Here is a 16,469-nt window from a genome sequence, read left to right as displayed (position 1 = left end):
GGAGACCAGAGGCAAATCAGACACCGGAATAGACGCCCAGACACGAGTTCGGCGCTCGTTTTTACACCGCTCTGCTTTTATAAGAAAATGTGAGTTTTTTATGAATATATCTAAATAAAACTGTATACCCTTTTCAAAATACTACACCATGGTGGGCCTTTTCTTCATCTTTTTTTTTAATCGAGCACCTTAATGATTTGAGTGATCCAAGACATTTAAACGCCTAGTGGAAAGAGAGAAAAAGAGAAAGGACCATCCCTTCCTCCCCCCTGGCTTCACTCCATATAGTGGACGTACGCCTAGGAAAGGATCGATTCAAAGGGACCCCCTCCCTTATAATATCTCGCTACATGCTGTTTACCTTACAGCAGTAAGGTAATCATTCATTTTAACCACTGGTGTCAGTGACACTGAACATTTAACCTTTGTTGCACTTAAAGGCACAGTATCACCAAATGTCAAGATAGCAGCACACAGTGTTCCTGCGAAACACTTGCACACCTGCACCATTGTTGCACTTTGGACCAAGGAATAACGTCCAATATTGCACTGAGACTTGTTACACTCAGCCTGTTAAAAGCATTTTATTTTTTTATTTTTTTTCATTTATATTTACATAATCTCTATTTTTCTATGTTAAAATAAGTCACCTTTATGAACCATTCACTTTTTGTGTATGTTGCACAGTTCTAGAACCACTTGCAGTGACACTTTATATATATATATTTTTTTTATGCAGCATTGCACATGTTTGATATATGTTTTATATTCGTTTTTTAACATATATGCTATTTAATTCAGGATATTATTCCATTTGCACTTTTGCACTTTATTGATGACACTGATGAATGCTTGCTAGTTTGAAGTATAGTCAAATATTTTAATAATCTATTATAAGAAAAATATATACAATAGTTTGTTAGGAGCGCAACACCATTCCCCCTTTTTACAACTATACACATATTTGGACACGAGTTTGGTCCTTACGGTGTATGCAGCACCTATCGTTCAAATATATTACAAATTCCTTTTAGCGCAGGAGTACCTACTTTACCACTTTCACTTTAATAACTCACTAACAAACTGCATGGTGCTATTAAAGATTGTAAATCTCAGACATGACATATGGAAAAAAAAAAGTACATGACTCTATAGTGCGTACTTTTCTCAATTAACCACTTGCCGACTAGGCTATAGCGTGGTCGGCTTTTTCTGGGAGGGCGTATAATGACGTCCTCCCAGAATCAAGACTCCCCTGTGCCTCGCACTTGGGAATGTCCGTGATCCACGCATCACGAATCAGTGTAAAGGGCCAATGACAGCGGACCTTTACCACATGATCGCTCTGTCCAATGAATGGAAAAAAAAAATATTCCTTTAAATATCATGCATGCGGTTCCCCTTTGCCCGTAAAGTAGCGCATTTTTCACATATTTAGAACAGTACCGCAGCAAAATGACATTTCTAAAGGAAAAAATGTTGTTTAAAATTGCTCATGGCTGTAATGTATTGCCAGATCCCAGCAATATACATAAAAAAAAAATGGTGTGACGGGTCCCCCCCCCAAAAGTCACACCAGACCCAAAGGGCCTGGTATGGATGGGGGAATCCATGACGTTTTTTTCTTAATTTTGTCATAGGGCACCACTTCAATACACTATATTATATATTGTACACTGCACTGTATTATATACTCTGAACTGCTGTATATATACTATACGGACTGCACTATATACTCTGCTGAAAAAGTGGGCCTTAGTTGTTGGTGGTGGCAGAACACGGTAACCCCTCACAGTTGCTCTTGTTGGGAGCAGGAACGGTTCCTGCTGTCAAATATTATTTAAAAAATTGGAATTACATACCCCTGTTAAACAGAGGCACAAAAATTGGGCCTTGGGTGGTGGTGGTGCCACAACACTGTAACCCCTCACAATTACTATGGTTGGGTGAAGGAAGGGGCCATGCTATTAAAGAGGAAGTAAACCCTGATGGGTTTACTTCCTCTTTCATTCCCTGCAAAGGTAAAGCATAATGGACTACTATGCATCGCATAGTAGCCCATTATGTGTCACTTACCTGACACAGGAGCCAGCGATGTCACCGCTGTCCCCTGTAGTCCGGCGCATTCATCTTTACGGTGGGGTCTCGCAGCTCCGCCACTGTCATTCGGCGGAGCCGCAATGACGTCACTCCCGCGCATGCGCACGGGAGCCGACACGCGCAGCAGCTCCATTATTGGAAATGCCGCGCTCAGTGCGCCTGCGCGCCGCTGTCTACGGCGCATGCACCGTAGACAGCGGTGCCTGTCTTCGGGCAAATATCTCCTAAACCGTATAGGTTTAGGAGATATTTCTTGGACCTACAGGTAAGCCTTAATCTAGGCTTACCTGTAGGTCAAAGTGTAAGGGTTTACAACCACTTTAAAGGCACAGTATCACCAAATGTCAAGATAGCAGCACACAGTGTTCCTGCGAAACACTTGCACACCTGCACCATTGTTGCACTTTGGACCAAGGAATAACATCCAATATTGCACTGAGACTTGTTACACTCAGCCTGTTAAAAGCATTTTATTTTTTTTATTTATATTTACATAATCTCTATTTTTCTATGTTAAAATAAGTCACCTTTATGAACCATTCACTTTTTGTGTATGTTGCACAGTTCTAGAACCACTTGCAGTGACACTTTATATTTTATTTTTTTTATGCAGCATTGTACATGTTTGATATATGTTTTATATTCGTTTTTTTAAAGTGGTTGTAAACTCTTACAACACACTTTGACCTACAGGTAAGCCTAGATTAAGGCTTACCTGTAGGTCCAATAAATATCTCCTAAACCTACACGGTTTAGGAGATATTTGCCGAAAGACAGGCACCGCTGTCTACGGCGCATGCGCCGTAGACAGCGTCGTGCAAGCGCACTGAGCGCGGCACAGTCAACGACGGCATGCACGGGAGTGACGTCATCGCGGCTTCACCGAATGACAGCGGCAGAGCAGCGAGACCCACCGAAAAGATGGATGCTCCAGACTACAGGGGACAGCGGTGACTTCGATGGCTCCTGTGTCAGGTAAGTGACAGATAATGGACTACTATGCGATGCATAGTAGTCCATTATGCTTTGGCTTTGCAGGGAATAAAAGAGGAAGTAAACTCATCAGGGTTTACTTCCTCTTTAACCACTTGCCGACCACCGCACGACGATATACGTCGACAGAATGGCACGGGCAGGCATATGGGCGTATATATACGTCCCTGCCTTCCCGCGGGTGGGGGGCCCGATCGGGCCCCCCCCGGTGCCTGCGGCGGTCGGTATTCGTTCGGGAGCGACCTGGGATGAGGGGGCGGCCATTCATTCATGGCCACCCCCTCGCGATCGCTCCCGACGAATAGAAATGCTCCGTGACATCACTTCCTCTCCTGTAATGTAAACACAGGAGAGGAAGTGATGTAATCTCTCCTCCGTGTCGGTAGTTTTCGTTCCGGCACCGAGGAGAGAGGATCGGTGAGTTGCACCAACACGACACTACACAGTAGAACGTGCCAGGCACACTCACACCCCCCCTTCACCCCCCGATCACCCCCCCAATTACCCCTGCCCCCCCAGTCACAGTGACACCAATTGCATTTTTTTTTTTTGCATTGGTGTCATTTGTGACTGTAATAACTGTTAGGGCAGTTAGGGTTAGCCCCCTTTAGTTCTAATGTACCCCCCTAACCCCCCCAATAAAGGTTTAACCCCGTGATCACCCCCCGTCGCCAGTGTCACTAAGGCTGGGTTCACATTGCAGCGGTTTATGAGAACGAATGTGATTCGCACCGCACTGCAGTGCAAATCACATCCGATATCTGTGCGATTCGAGTTCAGCCATACAGATAGTATGGCTGAATTCGCGCCGCACCCGCCGCAAATTCGCACGGGACCCTTTTTTTGGTCCGCAGCAGAATCGGATCGCATGGGTGTTCACACCATGCGATCCGAGTTTGCAGATCGCACTGCGATATGCGAACTGATATGGGGGTGTCATTAACATTTCACTGACACTCCCAGCAGTTCGCATAGGGCAGTGTGAACTGCCGCCGGGAAGCATGCGATGCGGGAACCCGCCGCGGATTCGTGGCGTTCCCGCATCGCTCCAGTGTGAACCCAGCCTAATAAGCGATCATTTTTCTGATCGCTGTATTAGTGTCACAGGGGACGCTAGTTAGGCAGGTAGGTATTTAGGTTCGCCGCAACTTTTTATAGCGCCAGGGACCCCCATATACTACCGCATAAAGCCCCCTGATTGCCCCCTAGTTAACCCTTTCACCAGTGATCACCATATAACTGTTACAGGTGACGCTGGTTGGTTAGTTATTTTTTTATAGTTTCAGGGCACCCGCCATTTATTACCTAATAAAGGTTTAACCCCCTGATCACCCGGCGGGTGTCATTTGTGACTGTAATAACTGTTAGGGCAGTTAGGGTTAGCCCCCTTTAGCTCTAGGGTACCCCCCTAACCCCCCCAATAAAGGTTTAACCCCGTGATCACCCCCCGTTGCCAGTGTCACTAAGGCTGGGTTCACATTGCAGCGCTTTATGAGAACTGATGTGATTCGCACCGCACTGCAGTGCAAATCACATCCGATCTCTGTGCGATTCGAGTTCAGCCATACAGATAGTATGGCTGAATTCGTGTCGCACCCGCCGCAAACTCGCACGGACCCTTTTTTTGGTCCGCAGCAGAATCGGATCGCATGGGTGTTCACACCATGCGATCCGAGTTTGCAGATCGCACTGCGATATGCGAACTGATCTGGGGGTGTCATTAACATTTCACTGACACTCCCAGCAGTTTGCATAGGGCAGTGTGAACTGCCGCCGGGAGGCATGCGATGCGGGAACCCGCCGCGGATTCGTGGCGTTCCTGCATCGCTCCAGTGTGAACCCAGCCTAATAAGCGATAATTTTTCTGATCGCTGTATTAGTGTCACAGGTGACGCTAGTTAGACAGGTAGGTATTTAGGTTCGCCGCAGCTTTTTATAGCGCCAGGGACCCCCATATACTACCGCATAAAGCCCCCTGATTGCCCCCTAGTTAACCCTTTCACCAGTGATCACCATATAACTGTTACAGGTGACGCTGGTTGGTTAGTTATTTTTTTATAGTTTCAGGGCACCCGCCATTTATTACCTAGTCTCACTAGTGTACCCCTAAATTTAGGGGTGTCTACTTTCCAAAATGGGGTCATTTGGGGGGGTTTGTGCCATCTTGGCATTTTATGGCCTTCAAAACTGTAACGCCCTTAGAAAGCCTGAAGGCGGTGCTTGGTTTTCGGGGCCCCGTACGCGGCTAGGCTCCCAAAAAGTCCCACATATGTGGTATCCCCGTACTCAGGAGAAGCAGCAGAATTTATTTTGGGGTGTCATTTCACATATGCCCATGGCATGCGTGAGCAATATATCATTTAGTGACAACTTTGTGAAAAAAAGAAATAAAATAAAAAAGTTTGTAATTTTCCCGCAACTTGTGGCAAAATATAAAATATTCCATGGACTCAACATGCCTCTCAGCAAATAGCTTGGGGTGTCTACTTTCTAAAATGGGGTCATTTGTGGGGGTTTTGTGCCATCTTGGCATTTTATGGCCTTCAAAACTGTAATAGGTAGTGAGGAGTGAAGTCAAATATTTACGCCCTTAGAAAACCTGAAGGCGGTTCTTGGCTTTCGGGGCCCCGTACGCGGCTAGGCTCCCAAAAAATCCCACACATGTGGTATCCCCGTACTCAGGAGAAGCAGCAGAATTTATTTTGGGGTGTCATTTCACATATGCCCATGGCATGTGTGAGCAATATATCATTTAGTGACAACTTTGTGAAAAAAAAATATTAAAGTTTGTAATTTTCCCGCAACTTGTGGCAAAATATAAAATATTCCATGGACTCAACATGCCTCTCAGCAAATAGCTTGGGGTGTCTACTTTCTAAAATGGGGTCATTTGTGGGGGTTTTGTGCCATCTTGGCATTTTATGGCCTTCAAAACTGTAATAGGTAGTGAGAAGTGAAATCAAAAATTTACGCCCTTAGAAAGCCTGAAGGCGGTGCTTGGTTTTCGGGGCCCCGTACGCGGCTAGGCTCCCAAAAAGTCCCACATATGTGGTATCCCCGTACTCAGGAGAAGCAGTAGAATTTATTTTGGGGTGTCATTTCACATATGCCCATAGCATGTGTGAGCAATATATCATTTAGTGACAACTTTGTGCAAAAAAATAAAATATTCAATGGGCTCAACATGCCACTTATTAATTTCCTTAGGGGGTCTACTTTCCAAAATGGGGTCATTTGGGTTGGTTTTGTACTGCCCTGCCATTTTAGCACCTCAAGAAATGAGATAGGCAGTCGTAAACTAAAAGCTGCGTAAATTCCAGAAAACGTACCTTAGTTTGTAGATGTGACAACTTTTGCGCAAACCAATAAATATACAGTTATTGACTTTTTTTTTTTTACCAAAGACATGTGGCTGAATACATTTTGGCCTAAATGTATGACTAAAATTGAGTTTATTGGATTTTTCTAATAACAAAAAGTAGAAAATATCATTTTTTTTCAAAATTTGCGGTCTTTTTATGTTTATATCGCAAAAAATAAAAATCGCAGAGGCAATCAAATACCATCAAAAGAAAGCTCTATTTGTGGGAAGAAAAGGACGCAAATTTTGTTTGGGTACAACATTGCATGACCGCACAATTACCAGTTAAAGCAGCGCAGTGCCAAATTGTAAAAAGACCTCTGGTCATTGACCAGCAAAATGGTCCACGGTCTGAAAGTGGTTAAGCACCCGAACATCCCAAAAGTGTCTCACTGAAGACTCTTCGTGTACAAGTTTCTCTGCATTGCACTAGAACAAAAGGTGGTTTTCCTTTTCTTTCAGTTATGGCCAATCACCCTAATCCATTAATTTACGGTGTAAACATGTCCAGGCATGACTTTAGCACTTTCACCTGTTTCCCCACGCCCTCCCGCCGTTGTTTCTCATCGGATTAAGCGACCTGTCAGAATGTGTAACGGAAGTGACGTTTTATCGTCGCCATCTTGCTACACCCCGCAGTCCTCCACAGTAAGGATACACTTAGAAGAAAAATGCTGACATCTTGTTACACCCACCGGAGTTTTGCATTTTACACTTATTTTTAACAGTAAAGTGAGTTTATGTAGTGAAATACAGTACTTAGAACTCTGTCTGACTGTTAAGATGTTTAATTTTAAACGCAGCGAACTTCTGTCAGATTAGCAAACCTGTGAGATCAGTACGTTTGCCGCTGATTTTAAAATCCAATATCTAGCCAGTCAGAGTTTTAACTACAGTATTTCACTATATAAACTCAGATTACGGTTAAAAATACATGTGCGATGCAAAACTCCAGTGGGTGTAACAAGATGTCCGCTTTCAACCTTCTCACTGAATCCTTACTACAGAGGAGTGAGGGATGTAGCAAGATGGCGGCGACGTAACGTCACTTCCGTTACACAGTCTGACGGGTTGCGGAATCTGACGAAACACCGTCGTTAAGCGATTTCGCTGCAACAAACGCCCTACACCCAAACCTCCTCCTCATTGGTCCTTTACGGCGTTACGTAAAAATAACCTGTCATCTTATTGGCTCTCATCAATGGGACGCTGTGCACCTTGAACGGTATGTATTTCCAGCCTCGCCTTAAGCAGCAGGAAGTGTGTCTCCTTACACCGCTTCCATTTTCTAGTAGAACAAATGCTCCGGAGTTTTTTTTGTAAACTGTCTACAGAATTGTTTTCAGTGAAGACAAGGTCAACCTACGTTTTAGCTCTAGTAATCGAAATGTGCTAAGTTACGTTGAACCGCCCCTTCCTTCGTTCGAGTAGGTGACGCAGTTGTCAGAGGAGGAGCAGTGTGGCCGGCTAATAGTCGAGAAGCTGAGGCCTGGCCTGAGGACTTTCGTGCTCGCGGTAAATGTTTGTTTAATATGGATTAATTTGTTTCTCTTGTGATAATGGTGAAGCACATAGCTTAGGAGTGTTATTAGCCTTGGAATACTACTGCATGTTCGTTTTAGGTCAGGCAGAGGAGTTTTGGGGCCAACGAGGCCTTTTTGTTATTGATTCTCTTTTTATGATGTTTTTAGTGACCTAGACTCCTGCTGGAGTTGACGGCAATTTTGTAATCCTTCTCAAACAAAAGAACACCCCAACCCTCCCTCTTGTGTTTGGATTTTTTTTGTGTGTGTACCTTCCATCCCATTTTTCTGCGGTGAGGTACGTTACTTCTGCAGTTTTATTGTGCACTCTTCCTTTCCCACCGTTGCTTTCGGGGACCATTTAGAAAGCTATTTGCACATGTGCAGTAGGAAACCAGCTGTGTAGTCTGAAACATACCTTTCCCTTACTTGCAATGCTTTGGGTGCAGACATCACAGGTTCCCTGGACAGGTAAGTGCCTTTATATTAAAAGTTAGCAGCTACGGTGTTTATAGCTGCTTACATTTTTTATTTTTTTTTATTTCCCAAGCTGGAGCTCCGCTCTAACCACTAGCTGCCCGCCCATTGTCATGACGATGGGACGAGGCAGCTCTCATTCTGGGCCGCCGTCATATGGCGTGATCTCCTTCCTGGACCAGTAGCGATTGCCCAGTAACTGAGCAGGACCGTGGATCTGTGTGTGTATAAAACACAGATTCCACGCCCTGTCAGAGGAGAGGAGACCGATGGTGTGTCCCTTGTACATAGGGACACCGATCGGTCACCTCCCCCAGTCATTTCCCTCCCCCCCACAGTTAAAATCACTCCCAGGGGACACTTTTAACCCCTCGATCACCCCCTAGTGTTAACCCATTCCCTGCCAGCCACATTTACACAGTAATCAATGTTTTTTCATAGCACGGATCGCTGTATAAATGTGACTGGTCCAAAAATGTGTCAAGTATCCGATATGTCCTCTGCAATATCGCAGTCATGTTAAAAATCGCAGATTGCCCGCCATTACTTGAAAAGAAAAAAATGCTATAATCTATCCCCAATTTTGTGGACGCTATAACTTTTGTGCAAACCAATCTATATACACTTATTGTGATGGGTATGTGTGGTTTTTTTTTTTTTTTTCTAAAAATATGCAGACGAATACATATCAGCCTAAACTGAGGAAAAATTTTGTGTATATATATAATTTTTTTTTTTTTTTTTCTCTTTCTCTCTCTCTCTCTCTCTCTCTCTCTCTCTCTCTCTCTCTCTCTCTCTCTCTCTCTCTCTCTCTCTCTCTCTCTCTCTCTCTCTCTCTCTCTCTCTCTCTCTCTCTCTCTCTCTCTCTCTCTCTCTCTCTCTCTCTCTCTCTCTCTCTCTCTCTCTCTCTCTCTCTCTCTCTCTCTCTCTCTCTCTCTCTCTCTCTCTCTCTCTCTCTCTCCTCTCTCTCTCTCTCTCTCTCTCTCTCTCTCTCTCTCTCTCTCTCTCTCTCTCTCTCTCTCTCTCTCTTCCCCCCTTCCCCCCAACTTGAAAATTTCATTTGGGTACAACGTTGCATGACCACGCAATTGTCATTCAAAATGCGACAGCGCTGAAAAATGGCTTGGGCAGGAAGGGGGTGTTCGTGCCTGGTAGGCAAGTGGATGTAAACCCCATTCATAAAATTTGACCTGGGCACAACTATCTATAGCATTTACTTATCTCTTTCCAAAGCCCTAAGTGGCATGTCCTTGTACTGCCCCGTTTCTCTGTTATCAGCATGATAACTTCTGACAAGCTCCCCAACACGGGAGATAAAAGCAGCTGAAAATTAGCATTGGGAGGTTGCTATAAATTAGCAGAGAGCACAGCTCTACATGTTTTTGCTTCCTTTGCCTATGTGGAGGGGCAATGTGTGTTCGTCTTTCCTCCAATCAGCTGTCACACAGTATATGCCAAGACTCCCTTCCAACTGCTGACAGAGGAAGTTAAAATTCTAACGCAATGTTCACTTTCTAAAGACTATAGTGAGCTGAAGACAGCAGATATGCATGTAAACTTATGTAGGGAGGTTTGGTTAATCTCTGTATCATTTAAGGCTATTCTTTGTATTGGGTATTTTTATCAGTGTTTTATAACCCCTGCTAGTGGCCGCAAAAGGGTTAAAAACGCCACTGCCCATGGATTTCAATGGGCATGAGCGCTTTAGGAGTGGCTCCTAAAGTGTCTCAAAAAAAGCTGCTTTTTTTTTTTTTTTTTTTTCTCACGTCCTGCCTGTGCACTGCGCCAGTGTTAAAAGCCCTCAGGCTTGCACATTGGAGTGGAAGGAGAGGCCTCAGTGTGAAAGGGGTCTTAACCACTTTACGACCAGAGCACGGCGATGTACGTCCCTTTTATGAAGAGGGATATCTCGGTAACGGCAGCAGCTGCTGCCACAACCAAGATATCCGTCTTGTCAGGCAACGGTCATGTGTACAATAATGGTGGTCTTTGTGGCGAGTTCACCGGGGGAGGTGCCACCCCCACGCCCTCCGCTGCTTGCTGGAACCGTCGGTAGCGGCGGAGGCGATCAGGAACTGTCTTGTCTGTGGTATGGAGACGAGTGAGGCTAAGATGGCACCCACCGATCTCTGTACTATAGCAGGGCGTAAGCGACGTCAAAACGTCACTTCCGCCCATGCCTCTTAACCACTTGCAGACCGGACCATTTTGCTGGTCAAAGACCAGCCCACTTTTTGCGATTCGGCACTGCGTCGCTTTAACTGACAATTGCGCGGTCGTGCGACGTGGCTCCCAAACAAAATTGACGTCCTTTTTTTTTCCACAAATAGAGCTTTCTTTTGGTGGTATTTGATCACGCCTGCGGTTTTTATTTTTTTCGCTATAAACAAAAATAGAGCTACAATTTTGGAAAAAAAACACATTATTACCTTTTATAATAAATATTCCCCAAAAATATATAAAAAAACATTTTTTTTCCCTCAATTGAGGCCGATACGTATTCTTCTACATATTTTTGGTTAAAAAAATCGCAATAAGCGATTATTGATTGGTTTGCGCAAAAGTTATAGCGTTTACAAAATAGGGATAGTTTTATAGCATTTTTATTAACAATTTTTTTATTTTTATTTTTTTTACTAGTAATGGCGGCGATCAGTGATTTTTATTGTGACTGCGACATTGTGGGGGACTGATCGGACATTTTTGACACATTTTTGGGACCATTGTCATTTATATAGTAATCACTGCTATATAAATGCAGTGATTCCTGTGTAAATGACACTGGCAGTGAAGGGGTTAACCAGTGGGTGGCAGTGTAGGGGTTAAGTGTTCCTAGGGGTGTTACTAACTGTGGGGGGTTGGGCTTTCATTTAGTGAACACTGATCTCTGCTCCAATCACATGGAGCAGAGATCAGCGTCACTAGTTGCTAGGCAGAATGGAGAAATGCTGTTTACTCGGCATTTCCTCCATTCGGCCGCTCCGTGAGACGATCGCGGCGATCGAGTCCGGGGGTCCCGACCAGCGCGGGAGCGCGCCGCCGACGGCGCACTCCCGATGGCAGGGTGGCATTGAATATTGGACGTACCTGTACGCCAATATGCCTGCCCGTGCCATTCTGTCGACGTACATCGTCGTGCGCTGGTCGGGAAGTGGTTAAAGGCCCATTTTTAATTGAAATTTTTTCTATCGACAAGCTCGTGCGCAGAAGCAATTGCATATGTGAGTAGCGCCCGCATATGAAAACGTTAATCAAATCACACGTGAGGGAGGTATCACCGCGATCGGTAGAGGGAGAGCAATAATTCTACCCCTAGACCTCCTCTGTAACGTAAAACATGCAACCTGTAGAATATTTTAAATATCGTTTATGAAGATTTTTGAGGGTAAAAGTTTGACACCATTCCACGAGCGGGTGCAATTTTGAAGCATGACATGTTGGATATCAATTTACTCGGCCTAACATTATCTTTCACAATATATTAAAAAAAAAAAAAAAAAATGGGCTAATTTTTACTGTTGTCTTATTTTTTTTATTATTTCCCAAAAAAGTGCACTTGTAAGACCCCTGTGCAAATACGGTGTTAAAAATATTGCAATGACAGCCATTTTATTCTCTAGGGTGTTGGAACCCCAAAACGTGTTTTTTTTTTTTTTTTTTTGTCTTTCTAAGTAATTTTCTAGCAAAAAACTGTTTTAAACGTAGAGTCTGAAAAAGGAGGCTCGGTCCTTAAAGTGGTTGTAAACCCTTACAAACCACTTTGACCTACAGGTAAGCCTAGATTAAAGTGGTTGTAAAGTCAGTTTTTTGACTTTTACCTACAGGCAAGCCTATAATAAGGCTTACCTGTAGGTAAAAAAAAAAAAAAAAAAAAAAATCTCCTAAACCTATATGGTTTAGGAAATATTCCCCTCGCAATGCGCCGCTGACTGCAGCGGCACATGCGCACAGGGGATTCTCGGCTAGAAGCCCGGCAGACTCCGGACCCTGCAGGAAGAAATCTCCAGTGCGCATGCGCGGGAGTGACGATATAGCGGCTCCGGCACTCACAGCACCGGAGCCGCCATACCCGGAAGAAATGCAGGGGGAACATGTCAGCTTCCTCGGCGTGGATCGGGCCAGATGTTGGGGCCTCGTTCTAAGGTAAGTATTTCATAATGAACTAGTATGCGGTGCATACTAGCTCATTATGCCTTTTCCTTTGCAGGTGAGTAAAAAAAACTTAAAATTCAGCGGGTTTACAACCGCTTTAAAGTGGAAGTAAACCCATAGATTTAAACAGTTAAAAAAAAAGGCATGCCGGGAATGCTAACTGCACATTGGCTGTGCTCTCAGTCAAACTATCAAACCATCCAATGGCTGGTGTCATAATGAATCACATGTGCAGCACCATAGCAGTTGAAGATTAAACAGAGGCAAAGATGACAGCTTCCTTGGCTGAAAACCATAGGGGAGTTTACTTCCACTTTAAGGCTTACCTGTAGGTCCAAGAAATATCTCCTAAACCTACACAGTTTAGGAGATATTTACAAAAAGACATGCCACTGTCTACGGCTCATGCGCCGTAGACAGCGGCACGCAGGTGCACTGAGCATGCCGCTGCTAACGGCAATATGCCATTAGTGGCGGCTCCCGTGCGCATGCGTGACGTCATCGCTGCTCCGACGCTGTGAGTGGCCGGAACAGCACTACCCGGAAGATGGACTCTCCATGATTCAGGGGACAGCAGTGACATTGCTGGCTCCTGTGGCAGGTAAGTGAGATATAATGGGCTACTATGCAATGCATAGTAGCCCATTATACTTTACCTTTGCAGGGAGACAAAGAAAGTAAACCCATCAGGGTTTAAAGTGGTGTTCCCATTTAAAAAACAAAAAAACAAGTCAGCAGCTACACATACTGCAGCTACTGACTTTTAATAATCGGACACTTGCCTGTCCCAGGGTCCAGCGATGCGGAGGATCGAAGCCCCGCTAGTCTCCCCCTCTGTTTGGCAGCGCCGGCATTGTAACTGTGGGCACCAGGCTGTGGATTCACAGCCGGGCACCCACTCCACGTGCGTGTGGCCGTGCAATCATCTGGGACCTGTTGCGTGTCCCAGATGATTGACAAGAGGGAGGGGGCAGAGCTGAGCTCTTCCTGCACTGAGGGGAAGTGAAACTCAAGCTAAACTCAAGTTATAGTTCAATATATTGCAGCGTACTGTTCATTGTATGTGTTGGCTGTATTAGAGAGTGGGTGTTTGTGTGTGTGTCCCCCCTTGGTGATGATACCCAGAGTTGTAATTTTTCTAATTCTTTTACCAAAAGTAAGAGTTGAGGCTAGGGCTGCAACTAATGCTTATTTTCATGATCGATTAGTTGGACGATTGTTTCGATTAATCCGATAAGAACCTTACAAGTGTGTGTATAATTTAGTTAATATGTAAAGTTTAACCACTTAAAGTGGTTCTGCACCAAAAAAAATATTAAAAGCCAGCAGCTACTAATATTGCAGCTGCTGACTTTTAATAAAATTACTTACCTGTCCCAGGGTCCAGCGATGTCGGCGGCAGATGACGAGCGATCGCTCGTCTCGCTGCTGCCCCCGCCGCCATCCTCTGTCAGGGAATCGGGAAGTGAAGCATCGCGGCTTCACTGCCCGGTTCCCTACTGCACATGCGCGTCTCTTCTGGTCCCCCGCTGTGTCCTGGGAACTGTGTGTTTCCCAGAACACAACGGGGGGTGGGGCGGGGCGTCTGTGGCGGTCTGCCCGGAAGTGGGTGCAGATACCTGGATTATCCAGGTAACTGCACCCCCCTCCCCCCTGAAAGGTGCCGATTGTGGCACCGGAGTGGGGGAGGGATCAGATTAGCGCAACTTCCCCTTTAGGGTGAAGAACCGCTTTAAGGGCCGCCTCATGTCGATGTACGTTGGCAGAATGGCACGGCTGGGCACAAGCATGTACAGGTACGTTGCTCTTTAAGGGCCCAGCTGTGAGTCACGCACCGCCGCACTTGCGACCCGGTCCTGAGCTCCATGGCCATGGCACCCCTCAGAACCGATCGCTGTCCCGTGATCGGGTCACAGAGCTGAAGAACGAGGAGAGGTAAGTGTAAACAAACCTCTCCTCGTGCTTCCTAGTTTGGCTGTCACTGATCGTCTGTTCCCTGTTATAGGGAAAGACGATCAGTGATGTTGCATTCCAAGCCCCCAACAGTAAAAAAACCTCAAACTTAACTCCTACACTGCCCCTAGTGGTTAACCCCTTCACTGTCAGTGACATTTTTACAATAATCAGTACATTTTTAATAGCACTGATCGCTGTATTAATGCCAATGGTCCCAAAAACGTGTCAAAATGGTCCGTGTCCGCCATAATGTTGCAGTCACAATAAAAATCGCTGATTGCCGCAATTACTAGTAAAAAGATAAATAAAAAAAATTATAAAAATGCCATAAAACTATCCCCTATTTTGTAGACACTATATAGCTTTTGCGCAACCCAATCAATAAACGCTTATTGCGATTTTTGGCAAAAATATTTAGATGAATACGTATCGGCCTAAACTGAGGAAAAAATTTTTTTGTTTTTTATATATTTTTTTTTGGGGGATATTATAGCAGAAGTAAAAAAAAAATTGTCGCTCTATTTTTGTTTATAGCGCAAAAAATAAAAACCGCAGCGAGTGATCAAATACCACCAAAAGAAAGCGCTATTCGTGGAGAAAAAAGGACCCCAATTTTGTTTGGGAGCCACATCGCATGACCTCAATTGTCAGTTAAAGCGATGCCGAATCGCAAAAATAGGCCTGGTCCTTTAGCTGGAAAATGGTCCGGGGCTTAAGTGGTGTGTGGAAAAAAAAAAAGCTCTAATCAACTCTGAGAATGACACAGAGATATACTATATTAGAGGGTGAATCTGGTAAATATCGACTGGGATCCAGTTTTTTATTTAACAAAAAAAAAATGAAAGACCTTTTTTTTTTTTTTTTACATACTGTATTTATCAGTATATAACACACACCCCATTCTAAGAGGGAAGTTTCAGGAAAAAAAAAACAAATAAATAAATAAACCACTTAAGTAAAATTTAAAGGGGTTGTAAAGGTAAATGTTTTTTCACCTTAATGCATTCTATGCATTAAGGTGAAAAAACATCTCACACTGCCCGCGCCCCCAGTCCCCCCGTTTTACTTACCTGACCCCTTGAAAATCCCGCGCTCGCCCCCGCCGTCCTCTTCGCCGTTCAGCCTGGCCGCTGATTGGCTGGAGTGGATGGATTGAAAGCAGCGCAGCCATTGGCTCGCGCTGCTGTCAATCACATCCAATGACGCAGCGCGCCGGGGGGCGGGGCCTTGTGATACAGCGAGCGGCTATAGCCGCCGGCTGTATCACGGGAGCGCGCCCGCAGTGCTTCTCACCAATGCGAGGGAGCTCGCATTAACGTGAGAAGCACCTGCGGGAGCAAGCAGAGACAGCCGCCCAGGGACCCCAGAAGAGCAGGTTCGGGGCCACTCTGTGCAAAACGAGCTGCACAGTGGAGGTAAGTATGACATGTTTGTTATTTTAAAAAAATAAAAATTTTTACTTTACAACCCCTTTAAAGTCAGTGAGCATCAATGCAGCCTGATTAGTGCCCATCTGCAGCTTCAGTGTAGCCTGATCTGTGCCCATCTGCAGCCTTGCCAAAATATAGGCTGCCACCGAGGGGAAGGAGGGAACATGTGCTGCCGTAATAGAGCCAAATCTCCTGTGTACTCGTCTTGGCGTCACTCCCAGTCTCGCCCCTTGGCCTGGATCCTATGATGGACATAATGCCGGTCCAATGCCAGGATGTCAATGCTAGGAGATATCCAGGGGGAGGGACTGAAAGTGACTGCGAGCCAAGTACACAGGAAATACGGCTCTTTCGGCAGCGCTCGTCCCCTCGGTGGCAGCCTTTATCGGCCGTATTACGCACATGATTTCCCCTTATTTTAAGGGGGAAAAAGTGTGTGGTGTGCGCCGATAAATACGGTAATATTATGACTGACAG

At 45.0% G+C, this 16,469-nt stretch overlaps 1 protein-coding gene across 4 annotated transcripts in view; it reads left to right on the top strand.

Moving 5' to 3' along the window:
* The first annotated feature begins 7,656 nt into the window (after positions 1-7,656).
* Positions 7,657-16,469, top strand: part of SKP1 (S-phase kinase associated protein 1) — a 295,730-nt gene continuing 286,917 nt past the window's right edge. The window contains exon 1 of one of the 4 annotated variants that reach the window (XM_077473905.1): positions 7,657-7,679. The gene's annotated coding sequence lies outside the window, so the exon portion shown is untranslated. Of the gene's footprint in view, positions 7,680-7,703; positions 7,970-16,469 lie in introns of those variants that run through there. The other 3 variants (XM_077473907.1, XM_077473904.1, XM_077473906.1) reach the window with 3 other exon arrangements.

Source organism: Lithobates pipiens, unplaced genomic scaffold (assembly GCF_037356315.1).
Source record: "Lithobates pipiens isolate NorthernLeopardFrog02 unplaced genomic scaffold, aLitPip1_a1.2 Scaffold_8, whole genome shotgun sequence".
NCBI classification, from domain to species: domain Eukaryota; kingdom Metazoa; phylum Chordata; class Amphibia; order Anura; family Ranidae; genus Lithobates; species Lithobates pipiens.
Note: the sequence above shows the minus strand (reverse complement) of the source record. Positions and strands in the feature narration are given on the sequence as shown.